The following is a 14198-nucleotide window of genomic DNA, read 5'->3' as shown; positions in this document are numbered from 1 at the left end:
TGATCAGTATTTTCCTGATCGGTACTGCGGGCTGACTTAGCGCTTGTTGAAGCAGGATTGGCTGAATGCCATCTGGACCAGGAGATATGTAGGGCTGGAATGTACCAATTGCCCATTTTAATCTCTCCATTGTTACTATTGATTTTGTGCCGTTACCAGGGTATTCCCATCCATTTGGAGCGTGCTTCCCGGAAAGTGAGTTGCCAGCCAGTAGTAGCTCAAGTTTTTCCTTACTTCCTATAGTATAGGAGTTATCGTTTCGTATTGCCTGATTTGATTCTGGCACTCCTTTGCAGATTGCTCTGTCAAGTCTATCACCTTGCTCTCCGCAACTTCTCCAATTGGTAGTTCCACCATGGAGCACCTTTATCCCTGGCTCGGCCAAGGGATCAGCTTTTTCTCAACGCGTTAGTAAAACACAAGTTAATTTCTTCGTCTCCAGTTCTAGAGTGGTACGGAGTTTCCCGGTTACCCTATTAACTGGATCTCGCAGTAAGGAGGCATTGAACACTTCCCAGTTCGTATTTTCGCTACATTCTAGACTTAGCCCTATGTTAAAACGAATAATTCTGTGATCTGACATTTACTGCTAGGGAGAAGCCTGAGGCAGTGGATTCCTTCAAACTTAATTGGAGAATACCAACCGAACAGGACTATCTCTTCCAGTAGTGCGTCCTCGAGCTGTGAGAGGCTCTCACTCCTAAGGACGACTTTGGGGTATCCCTCTGGTACGACCGCAACTTTAATGGCCCCAGTTACGGCCGCATATGAGTACATGCTTGCGTACCTCAGCTGCCTTTGCAGCACTTGAGGTACTTGGGCCATCGAAAGGAGCAGTCAGTGGCCTGCTCTTCTCCACCTTCTGCCTCTTAAGGGTTTCCGTCGGAGGTGGCAGGGTTTTTAGCCCGTCCCGCTTGGCCGGCTTGGACCACATTCGAGTGACTCGGTGTGGCTGCCGGATTCTTCCCTCCCGCAACTGGGCGTGCTTGTGCCGTTGGTACACTCCGATTACGAGCATTTTTTTGTGTTACCACCGAAGTAGGCCGCTCTCCGTCAAGGAGACGGTCCTCAAATTGTCTTCCGACATTTCCCGCAGTCAAGAACTGCGGTATTTTGATCTTTTTAGGTATATTGTTCATAGTTCCCACGAGTTGCAGAGAAATAAACGGTCCACCCGGGCAGAGTACCCGGGTAAGGCTAACTGGACCGGGCGGACGCCAATTGCCCGGACTCTCCGTTAGCGACTGGGCTAGTTGTTTCCCGGGCCTCCAGCCTGGTCGAATGACACCTTAGTCCGGCCCGGAGATTATGATTCGAGTAAAATGACGTAATAAAGAAAGAATAAATACGTGAATGGCCTGTGCAGTCCCATCGCGTGTTCTGCGGAGGGTTGTTTAAAATTTAAATTGTTTAAGAAAAGAAAATGAGATACACGAAGATCGAAGAAAATAAAATACGTCGAGTTTCTATAAACGTCCTGAAATAGCCCGTCAAGCCCAAAAAACTTTCTACTTGCTAAATAGTTTGTGGCATCTTGGTTACAGCTTCTATTTTCTCGGGTGAGGGGTAAAATTAGTGATTTCCTATAACATGGCCAAGAAATTGAATGCGCGAGTTACCGGTTCCTACCGGCACACAGACCCTCCAACCCATGCTGCTTGACTATCAGACAGTATAGCAATGTCCTTGCCATGATAGATGGCCTCTCATCCCTTGGTTGCATTTGCAAAGGGATATCCCTTTGAGGGCTTTCAGCATCCTTACTTTTGAGGATACAGACATTTCCTGCTCCATCAATTCTTATTAGGGTGGCTTTCCGTTTCATTTCAATGACGATATGAAGCGGCATCACCTCCATAAGTATCCCAAGATACTTAACTTCTTTGCTGGCCTCTATGCGACATTCTGACAGGGTTATTGCCTTCATTCTCTGTAGCTTGTACCTATTTGTGAAAGGAACAATAACAGTTTTGCTAGGCACCATTCGAATAATATCGCAGACTGTTTGCTCATATTTACCTCTAGCTATAATGACAATTATAGGAGAGGCGAGAGGACACCCCTTGGGGGCAACCCCTTGTGGTAGATACTGTGGACGACTGTCCTCCTATACTGGCCATGGTAGTCATGCTGCGTCCGTTGGAGCGAATGCTCCTCAAGCAGTGTGCTTCTAATGCTAGCTTCTAATCCACTACCTTTTCCAACGTTTTTAGCAAAAACGATGTCAAGCTGATGGGTCTGAACGACTTCGGATCAGAGATGTATTTCTTTCCAGCTTTCGGAATGAAGACCACTTTAGTAGATATGTGTCCTAAAGCTAGGCTGACTTAGCGCTCGTTGAAGCAGGATTGGCTGAATGCCATCTGGACAAGGAGATATGTAGGGCTGGAGTGTACCAATTGCCCATCTTAATCTCTCCGTTGTTACTATTGATTTTGTGCCGTTACCAGGGTATTCCCATCCATTTGGAGCGTGCTTCCCGGAAAGTGAGTTGCCAGCCAGTAGTAGCTCAAGTTTTTCCTTACTTCCTATAGTATAGGAGTTATCGTTTCGTATTGCCTGATTTGATTCTGGCACTCCTTTGCAGATTGCTCTGTGAAGTCTATCACCTTGCTCTCCGCAACTTCTCCAATTGGTAGTTCCACCATGGAGCACCTTTATCCCTGGCTCGGCCAAGGGATCAGCTTTCTCTCAACGCGTTAGTAAAACACAAGTTAATATCTTCGTCTCCAGTTCTAGAGTGGTACGGAGTTTCCCGGTTACCCTAGTAACTGGATCTCGCAGTAAGGAGGCATTGAACACTTTCCAGTTCGTATTTTCGCTACATTCTAGACTTAGCCCTATGTTAAAACGAATAATTCTGTGATCCGACATTTACTGCTAGGGAGAAGCCTGAGGCAGTGGATTCCTCCAAACTTAATTGAAGAATACCAACCGAACAGGACTATCTCTTCCAGTAGTGCGTCCTCGAGCTGTGAGAGGCTCTCACTCCTGAGGACGACTTTGGGGTATCCCTCTGGTACGACCGCAACTTTAATGGCCCCAGTTACGACCGCATATGAGTACGTGCTTGCGTACCTCAGCTGCCTTTGCAGCACTTGAGGTACTTGGGCCATCGAAAGGAGCAGTCAGTGGCCTGCTATTCTCCACCTTCTGCCTCTTAGGGGTTTCCTTCTGAGGTGTCAGGGTTTTTAGCCCGCCCCGCTTGGCCGGCTTGGACCACATTCGAGTGACTCGGTGTGGCTGCCGGATTCTTCCCTCCCGCAACTGTGCGTGCTTGTGCATTTTTTTGTATTACCACCGAAGTAGGCCGCTCTCCGTCAAGGAGATGGTCCTCAAATTGTCTTCCGACATTTCCCGCAGTCAAGGCCTGCGGTATTTTGATCTTTTTAGGTCTATTGTGCATAGTTCCCACGAGTTGCAGAGAAATAAACGGTCCACCCGGGCAGAGTACCCGGGTAAGGCTAACTAGACATGGCGACTGGGCTAGTTGTTTCCTGGGCCTCCAGCCTGGCAGACTCTCGGCACGGGTCGAATGACACCTTAGTCCGGCCCGGAGGTTATGATTCGAGTAAAATGTCGTAATAAAGAAAGAATTTCTTTCACATATTTAATGGCCTGTGCAGTCCCATCGCGTGTTCTGCAGAGGGTTGTTTAAAATTTAAATTTTTTAAGAAAAGAAAATGAGATACACGAAGATCGAAGAAAATAAAATACGTCGAGTTAATTTCTGTAGTCCCATCGCGTGTTCTGCAGAAGACTACATAAAAGCTAAGGTTTGTTTGCGATAAATCTTTATATTTCCATGTCGTAATTTTAAAGGAAAGAAATTTCTAGAGCTATAACAACAGCGAGGAAAAACAGTACATACTTAAACTGTGCAAGTTATTAAAAAGACTTTTCCACAACGAAAACAACCAACTAACTTTCTGCAACGCCGTCAAACACTCTATACCACCAACAGATAATATACCGATTCACACAAAATCTTACCGTTACCCATTTTTACATAAAGACGAAGTTCGAAAGCAAATTTCGAAAATGCTCGAACAAAACATCATACAAAACAGCCATTCCCCCTGGAGTGCACACGTCTGGGTCGCACCGTGTACCGTACCGTACCGTGGTCTTCTTTGACATAAAATAAGTAGGAAGCAATAGACCATCGTCGACTGTAATAAAAGTGCTTCATTAAAATCAAATCTAAACATTGCCTTTTTCTTTGTCAACTCAGTTCAAGGTGTAGCTATGCCTGCGTAATTTTCTATAAACGTCCTGAAATAGCCCGTCAAGCCCAAAAAACTTTCTACTTGCTAAATAGTTTGTGGCTTCTATTTTCTCGGGTGAGGGGTAAATTTTGTGATTTCCTATAACATGGCCAAGAAATTGAATGCGCGAGTTACCAGTTCCTACCGGCACACAGACCCTCCAACCCTCCAACCGTTCAGCGAACGGTCGTTGCCACCTCGCTTCATTTAATTGCTTAGATGTTATCTTAGCTTTGCTGAGCGCCTTTATGGATGCTTGACTATCAGACAGTATAGCAATGTCCTTGTCATGATAGATGGCCTCTCATCCCTTGTTTTCATTTGCAAAGGGATACCCCTTTTAAGGCTTTCATTCAACATCCTTACTTTTGAGGATACAGTCATTTCCTGCTCCATCAATTCTTATTAGGGTGGCTTTCCGTTTCATTTCAATGACGATATGAAGCGGCATCACCTCCATAAGTATCCCAAGATACTTAACTTCTTTGCTGGCCTCTATGCGACATTCTGACAGGGTTATTGCCTTAATTCTCTGTAGCTTGTACCTATTTGTGAAAGGCACAATAACAGTTTTGCTAGGATTTAGGCTCAGGCCTACTTCCTTGCACCATTCGAATAATATCGCAGACTGTTTGCTCATATTTACCTATAGCTATAATGACAATATCGTCAGCATAGCCTTGGCAAAATATACCAAGGAGAGGAGAGAGGACACCCCCTTGGGGGCAACCCCTTGTGGTAGATTCTGTGGACGACTTTCCTCCTATAGTGGCCATGGCTCGCCTAGATGCCAGTAGTGATTTGACCCATCTGCTGGTTGTCACATCTAGTCCTCTTCTTGCCAGGGATGCGTTGACATGACTCAGGGGAGGTATTGTCGAAAGCACCCTGTATGTCTAAAGAAGGCACATAATGCCACTTCCTTATGAGTCAGTGAATCCTCAATACGGCTTTTCAGGTGATATAGGGCAGTATCAGTTGATCTGCCCGCCCAAGCAGAGTGCTTCTAATGCTATCTTCTAATCCACTACCTTTTCCAACGTTTTTAGCAAAAACGATGTCAAGCTGATGGGTCTGAACGACTTCGGATCAGTGATGTATTTCTTTCCAGCTTTCGGAATGAAGACCACTTTTGCTATACTCCAGGCAGTAGATATGTGTTCTAAAGCTAGGCTGCTGATCAGTATTTTCCTGATCGGTACTGCGAGCTGACTTAGCGCTCGTTGAAGCAGGATTGGCTGAATGCCATCTGGACCAGGAGATTTGTAGGGCTGGAATGTACCAATTGCCCATCTTAATCTCTCCGATGTTACTATTGATTTTGTGCCGTTACCAGGGTATTCCCATCCGTTTGGAGCGTGCTTCCCGGAAAGTGAGTTGCCAGCCAGTAGTAGCTCAAGTTTTTCCTTACTTCCTATATTATAGGAGTTATCCTTTCGTATTGCCTGATTTGATTCTGGCACTCCTTTGGAGATTGCTCTGTGAAGTCTATCATCTTGCCTCACAGAAGGTTCTATTATTCCTTCGTTTGGCTTTCCTTATCTCATGGTTATACATGGTCAGTTTATTCCGATAGGAATCCCAACTCCCTTCTCTTTTTGCTTTGTTAAAGAGACGCCTGGTCGCTCTCCGCAACTTCTCCAATTGGTAGTTCAACCATGGAGCACCTTTTTCCCTGGCTCGGCCAAGGGATCAGCTTTTTCTGAACGTGTTAGTAAAACACGAGTTAATATCTTCGTCTCCAGTTCTACAGTGGTACGGAGTTTCCCGGTTACCCTAGTAACTGGATCTCGCAGTAAGGAGGCATTGAACCCTTTCCAGTTCGTATTTTCGCTATGGTACATTCTAGACTTAGCCCTATGTTAAAACGAATAATTCTGTGATCTGACATTTACTGCTAGGGAGAAGCCTGAGGCAGTGGATTCCTCCAAACTTAATTGGAGAAAACCAACCGAACAGGACTATCTCTTCCAGTAGTGCGTCCTCGAGCTGTGAGAGGCTCTCACTCCTGAGGACGACTTTTGGGTATCCCTCTGGTACGACCGCAACGTTAATGGCCCCAGTTACGGCCGCATATGAGTACGCGCTTGCGTACCTCAGCTGCCTTTGCAGCACTTGAGGTACTTGGGCCATCGAAAGGAGCAGTCAGTGGCCTGATCTTCTCCACCTTCTTCTGCCTCTTAGGCGTTTCCGTCGGAGGTGTCAGGGTTTTTAGCCCGTCCCGCTTGGCCGGCTTGGACCACATTCGAGTGACTCGGTGTGGCTGCCGGATTCTTCCCTCCCGCAACTGGGCGTGCTTGTGCCGTTGGCACACTCCGATTACGAGCATTTTTTTGTGTTACCAAGGAGACGGTCCTCAAATTGTCTTCCGACATTTCCCGCAGTCAAGGCCTGCGGTATTTTGATCTTTTTAGGTCTATTGTTCATAGTTCCTACGAGTTGCAGAGAAATAAACGGTCCACCCGGGCAGAGTACCCGGGTAAGGCTAACTAAACCGGGCGGACGCCAATTGCCCGGACTCTCCGTTAGCGACTGGGCTAGTTGTTTCCCGGGCCCCCAGCCTGGCAGACTCTCGGCACGGGTCGAATGACCCTTAGTCCGGCCCGGAGATTATGATTCGAGTAAAATGACGTAATAAAGAAAGAATAAATATGTGAATGGCCTGTGCAGTCCCATCGCGTGTTCTGCAGAGGGTTGCTTAAAATTTAAATTTTTTAAGAAAAGAAAATATGGTAAGATACACGAAGATCGAAGAAATTAAAATACGTCGAGTTAATTTCTGTAGTCCCATCGCGTGTTCTGCAGAAGACTACATAAAAGCTAGGGTTTGTTTGCGATAAATCTTTATATTTCCATGTCGTAATTTTAAAGGAAAGAAATTTCTAGAGCTATAACAACAGCGAGGAAAAACAGTACATACTTAAACTGTGCAAGTTATTAAAAAGTCTTTTCCACAACGAAAACAACCAACTAACTTTCTGCAACGCCGTCAAACACTCTATACCACCAACAGATAATATACCGATTCACACAAAATCTTACCGTTACCCATTTGTACATAAAGGCAAAGTCCGAAAGCAAATTTCAAAAATGCTCGAACAAAACATCATAAAAAACAGCCATTCCGTACCGTACCGTGGTCTTCTTTGACATAAAATAAACAGGATGCAATAGACCATCGTCGACTGTAATAAAAGTGCTCATTTCCTTCATTAAAATCAAATCTAAACATTGCCTTTTTCTTTGTCAACTCAGTTCAAGGTGCCTGCGTAATTTTCTATAAACGTCCATCACCTCCATAATTATCCCAAGATACTTAACTTCTTTGCTGGCCTCTATGCGACATTCTGACAGGGTTATTGCCTTCATTCTCTGTAGCTTGTACCTATTTGTGAAAGGAACAATAACAGTTTTGCTAGGATTTAGGCTCAGGCCTACTTCCTTGCACCATTCGAATAATATCGCAGACTGTTTGCTCATATTTACCTCTAGCTATAATGACAATATCGTCAGCATAGCCTTGGCAAAATATACCCAGGAGAGGCGAGAGGACACCCCCTTGGGGGCAACCCCTTGTGGTAGATACTGTGGACGACTGTCCTCCTATACTGGCCATGGCTCGCCTAGATGCCAGTAGTGATTTGATCCATCTGCTGGTTGTCACATCTAGTCCTCTTCTTGCCAGGGATGCGTTGACATGACTCAGGCACATAATGCCACTTCCTTATGAGTCAGGGAATTCTCAATACGGCTTTTCAGGTGATATAGGGCAGTATCAGTTGATCCCCGCCCTGTAGTCATGCTGCGTCCGTTGGAGCGGATGCTCCTCAAGCAGAGTGCTTCTAATGCGAGCTTCTAATCCACTACCTTTTCCAACGTTTTTAGCAAAAACGATGTCAAGCTGATGGGTCTGAACGACTTCGGATCAGTAATGTATTTCTTTCCAGCTTTCGGAATGAAGACCACTTTTGCTATACTCCAGGCAGTAGATATGTGTTCTAAAGCTAGGCTGCTGATCAGTATTTTCCTGATCGGTACTGCGGGCTGACTTAGCGCTTGTTGAAGCAGGATTGGCTGAATGCCATCTGGACCAGGAGATACCAGGTGACCAGGTGTGGCTGCCGGATTCTTCCCTCCCGCAACTGTGCGTGCTTGTGCATTTTTTTGTGTTACCACCGAAGTAGGCCGCTCTCCGTCAAGGAGACGGTCCTCAAATTGTCTTCCGACATTTCCCGCAGTCAAGGCCTGCGGTATTTTGATCTTTTTAGGTCTATTGTTCATAGTTCCCACGAGTTGCAGAGAAATAAACGGTCAACCCGGGCAGAGTACCCGGGTAAGACTAACTAGACCGGTCGGACGCCAATTGCCCGGACTCTCCGTTAGCGACTGGACTAGTTGTTTCCCGGGCCTCCAGCCTGGCAGACTCTCGGCACGGGTCGAATGACACCTTAGTCCGGCCCGGTGATTATGATTCGAGTAAAATGACGTAATAAAGAAAGAATAAATATGTGAATGGCCTGTGCAGTCCCATCGCGTGTTCTGCAGAGGGTTGTTTAAAATTTAAATTGTTTAAGAAAAGAAAATGAGATACACGAAGATCGAAGAAAATAAAATACGTCGAGTTAATTTCTGTAGTCCCATCGCGTGTTCTGCAGAAGACTACATAAAAGCTAAGGTTTGTTTGCGATAAATCTTTATATTTCCATGTCGTAATTTTAAAGGAAAGAAATTTCTAGAGCTATAACAACAGCGAGGAAAAACAGTACATACCTAAAATGTGCAAGTTATTAAAAAGACTTTTCCACAACGAAAACAACCAACTAACTTTCTGCAACGCCGTCAAACACTCTATACCACCAACAGATAATATACCGATTTACACAAAATCTTACCGTTACCCATTTGTACATAAAGACGAAGTTCGAAAGCAAATTTCAAAAATGCTCGAACAAAACATCATAAAAAACAGCCATTCCCCCTGGAGTGCACCCGTCTGGGTCGTACCGTGTACCGTACCGTACCGTGGTCTTCTTTGACATAAAATAAACAGGATGCAATAGACCATCGTCGACTGTAATAAAAGTGCTCATTTTCTTCATTAAAATCAAATCTAAACATTGCCTTTTTCTTTGTCAACTCAGTTCAAGGTGTAACTATGCCTGCGTAATTTTCTATAAACGTCCTGAAATAGCCCGTCAAGCCCAAAAAACTTTCTACTTGCTAAATATTTTGTGGCATCTTGGTTACAGATTCTATTTTCTCGGGTGAGGGGTAAATTTTGTGATTTCCTATAACATGACCAAGAAATTGAATGCGCGAGTTACCGGTTCCTACCGGCACACAGACCCTCCAAACCCTCCAACCGTTCAGCGAACGGTCGTTGCCACCTCGCTTCATTTAATTGCTTAGATGTTATCTTAGCTTTGCTGAGCGCCTTTATGGCTGCTTGACTATCAGACAGTATAGCAATGACCTTGCCATGATAGATGGCCTCTCATCCCTTGGTTGCATTTGCAAAGGGATATCCCTTTTAAGGCTTTCAGTATCCTTACTTTTGAGGATACAGTCATTTCCTGCTCCATCAATTCTTATTAGGGTGGCATTCCGTTTCATTTCAATGACGATATGAAGCGGCGTCACCTCCATAAGTATCCCAAGATACTTCTTTGCTGGCCTGACAGGGTTATTGCCTTCATTCTCTGTAGCTTGTTCCTATTTGTGAAAGGAACAATAACAGTTTTGCTAGGATTTAGGCTCAGGCCTACTTCCTTGCATTATTCGAATAATATCGCAGACTGTTTCCTCATATTTACCTCTAGCTATAATGACAATATCGTCAGCATAGCCTTGGCAAAATATACCCAGGAGAGGCGAGAGGACACCCCCTTGGGGGCAACCCCTTGTGGTAGATACTGTGGACGACTGTCCTCCTATACTGGCCATGGCTCGCCTAGATGCCAGTAGTGATTTGATCCATCTGCTGGTTGTCACATCTAGTCCTCTTCTTGGCAGGGATGCGTTGACATGACTCAGGGGAGGTATTGTCGAAAGCACCCTGTATGTCTAAAGAAGGCACATAATGCCACTTCCTTATGAGTCAGTGAATCCTCAATACGGATTTTCAGGTGATATAGGGCAGTATCAGTTGATCTGCCCGCCCTGTCGTCATGCTGCGTCCGTTGGAGCGGATGCTCCTCAAGCAGAGTGCTTCTAATGCTAGCTTCTAATCCACTACCTTTTCCAACGATTTTAGCAAAAACGATGTCAAGCTGATGGGTCTGAACGACTTCGTATCAGTGATGCATTTCTTTCCAGCTTTCGGAATGAAGACCACTTTTGCTATACTCCAGGCAGTAGATATGTGTCCTAAAGCTAGGCTGCTGATCAGTATTTTCCTGATCGGTACTGCGAGCTGACTTAGCGCTCGTTGAAGCAGGATTGGCTGAATTCCATCTGGACCAGGAGATATGTAGGGCTGGAATGTACCAATTGCCCATCTTAATCTCTCCGTTGTTACTATTGATTTTGTGCCGTTACCAAGGTATTCCCATCCATTTGGAGCGTGCTTCCCGGAAAGTGAGTTGCCAGCCAGTAGTAGCTCAAGTTTTTCCTTACTTCCTATAGTATAGGAGTTATCGTTTCGTATTGCCTGATTTGATTCTGGCACTCCTTTGGAGATTGCTCTGTGAAGTCTATCACCTTGCCTCACAGAAGGTTCTATAATTCCTTCGTTTGGCTTTCCTGATCTAATGGTTATACATGGTCAGATTATTCCGGTAGGCATTTCAATTCCCTTCTCTTTTTGCTTTGTTAAAGAGACGCCTGGTCGCTCTCCGCAACTTCTCCTATTGGTAGTTCCACCATGGAGCACCTTTATCCCTGGCTCGGCCAAGGGATCAGCTTTCTCTGAACGCGTTAGTAAAACACGAGTTAATATCTTCGTCTCCAGTTCTAGAGTGGTACGGAGTTTCCCGGTTACCCTAGTAACTGGATCTCGCAGTAAGGAGGCATTGAACCCTTCCCAGTTCGTATTTTCGCTACTTTCTAGACTTAGCCCTATGTTAAAACGAATAATTCTGTGATCTGACATTTACTGCTAGGGAGAAGCCTGAGGCAGTGGATTCCTCCAAACTTAATTGGAGAATACCAACCGAACAGGACTATCTCTTCCAGTAGTGCGTCCTCGAGCTGTGAGAGGCTCTCACTCCTGAGGACGACTTTGGGGTTTCCCTCTGGTACGACCGCAACTTTAATGGCCCCAGTTACGGCCGCATATGAGTACGTGCTTGCGTACCTCAGTTGCCTTTGCAGCACTTGAGGTACTTGGGCCATCGAAAGGAGCAGTCAATGGCCTGCTCTTCTCCACCTTCTGCCTCTTAGGCGTTTCCGTCGGAGGTGTCAGGGTTTTTAGCCCGTCCCGCTTGGCCGGCTTGGACCACCTTCGAGTGACTCGGTGTGGCTGCCGGATTCTTCCCTCCCGCAACTGGGCGTGCTTGTGCCGTTGGCACACTCCGATTACGAGCATTTTTTTGTGTTACCACCGAAGTAGGCCGCTCTCCGTCAAGGAGACGGTCCTCAAATTGTCTTCCGACATTTCCCGCAGTCAAGGCCTGCGGTATTTTGATCTTTTTAGGTCTATTGTTCATAGTTCCCACGAGTTGCAGAGAAATAAACGGTCCACCCGGGCAGAGTACCCGTGTAAGGCTAACTAGACCGGGCGGACGCCAATTGCCCGGACTCTCCGTTAGCGACTGGGCTAGTTGTTTCCCGGGCCTCCAGCCTGGCAGACTCTCGGCACGGGTCGAATGACTCCTTAGTCCGGCCCGGAGATTATGATTCGAGTAAAATGACGTAATAAAGAAAGAATAAATATGTGAATGGCCTGTGCAGTCCCATCGCGTGTTCTGCAGAGGGTTGTTTAAAATTTAAATTGTTTAAGAAAATGAGATACACGAAGATCGAAGAAAATAAAATACGTCGAGTTAATTTCTGTAGTCCCATCGCGTGTTCTGCAGAAGACTACATAAAAGCTAAGGTTTGTTTGCGATAAATCTTTATATTTCCATGTCGTAATTTTAAAGGAAAGACATTTCTAGAGCTATAACAACAGCGAGGAAAAACAGTACATACTTAAACTGTGCAAGTTATTAAAAAGACTTTTCCACAACGAAAACAACCAACTAACTTTCTGCAACGCCGTCAAACATTCTATACCACCAACAGATAATATACTGATTCACACAAAATCTTACCGTTACCCATTTGTACATAAAGACGAAGTTCGAAAGCAAATTTCAAAAATGCTCGAACAAAACATCATAAAAAACAGCCATTCCCCCTGGAGTGCACCCGTCTGGGTCGTACCAAAGACACTAGAATAACAAGATGCGTAACGGCCATACAAATTTTTGGCACGCGATTTTTTGGCCGTGGCTCTAGAGGTGGCTCCAGGCTCTCTTGAGTTTTTGTTCGAGAGAGAAAGAGCGGAGAGCGCTACAGCAAACAGCTCTTTTCTACGCATACAGTGATAGCATACAACTGTATGTGTGCACACGTATGCTCATGTATTGTAAATTTGACAAAATATGCCCTTCACCTTAGAAGTTCGTTGACTTTAAATCTATATTATTTTTTATCACCATGCGAAAAATTCTTGTTTTGCATTGCCTCAACGTTATTATTATTTAAATAAAGCTTAGAAATAGTAATAGACGAATCTATGTACATCACAAAATAAATTTCGAAAATGACTTTATATTAGAATACTTGTCATTAGGGTATTCAGCTTGCGGCGTGAGAAAAATTAATAAGGCAATGATTGTTGAGTGCTTGTGTCCGCACTTCGTCCCTGACGATATGACTTTTGCAACGAACTGTTTTCATATTTTTATTTATTTTATTAATTTTTATTTTCTACTACGTATTATTATTTTTTATGAAATATTATTATGAAATATTATTATTTTTATTATTTATTAATAAAATTATTTTTTTTTTATGAAATTAAAAAATAATTATTATTTTTATGAAATATTTATTTCTCAATGTTATGTCTTCTTTTTGGAAAATTTATGTTTCAAATTACAGTAGTTATAATAATTTCCTTTGTATTTGCTTTAATTATTATTATAAAATTTATTATAATAGTCAGGGAATTTTTATTTTATATCATCATATTGTAAATTCGTTTCTTCGATCAGAATTGATTTCGGCCCGAAAATCGTCTTCTAGCACAGCACGCACACATATACGCGTTCTCGTCTCTTGTTTTTACTCACGCAAGCAAGCTAATTCTATTTTTATATTTCTTACGCTCTCAACGTGAGCGAGCGGAAAGAGAGCAAATTTGGCCTTCACCAAAAAAGTGGCTGCATAGTGCCAAACGAATGTATGGCCGTTACGCATCTTGTTATTCTAGTGTCTTTGGTCGTACCGTGTACCGTACCGAACCGTGGTCTTCTTTGACATAAAATAAACAGGATGCAATAGACCATCGTCGACTGTAATAAAAGTGCTCATTTTCTTCATTAAAATCAAATCTAAACATTGCCTTTTTCTTTGTCAACTCAGTTCAAGGTGTAGCTATGCCTGCGTAATTTTCTATAAACGTACTGAAAGCCCATCAAGCCCAAAAAACTTTCTACTTGCTAAATAGTTTGTGGCATCTTGGTTACAGCTTCTATTTTCTCGTGTGAGGGGTAAATTTTGTGATTTCCTATAACATGGCCAAGAAATTGAATGCGCGAGTTACCGGTTCCTACCGGCACACAGACCCTCCAACCCTCCAACCGTTCAGCGAACGGTCGTTGCCACCTCGCTTCATTTAATTGCTTAGATGTTATCTTAGCTTTGCTGAGCGCCTTTATGGCTGCTTGACTATCAGACAGTATAGCAATGTCCTTGCCATGATAGATGGCCTCTCATCCCTTG

The sequence above is a fragment of the Drosophila mauritiana genome, unplaced genomic scaffold (assembly GCF_004382145.1).
Source record: "Drosophila mauritiana strain mau12 unplaced genomic scaffold, ASM438214v1 Y_36, whole genome shotgun sequence".
NCBI classification, from domain to species: domain Eukaryota; kingdom Metazoa; phylum Arthropoda; class Insecta; order Diptera; family Drosophilidae; genus Drosophila; species Drosophila mauritiana.
Note: the sequence above shows the minus strand (reverse complement) of the source record.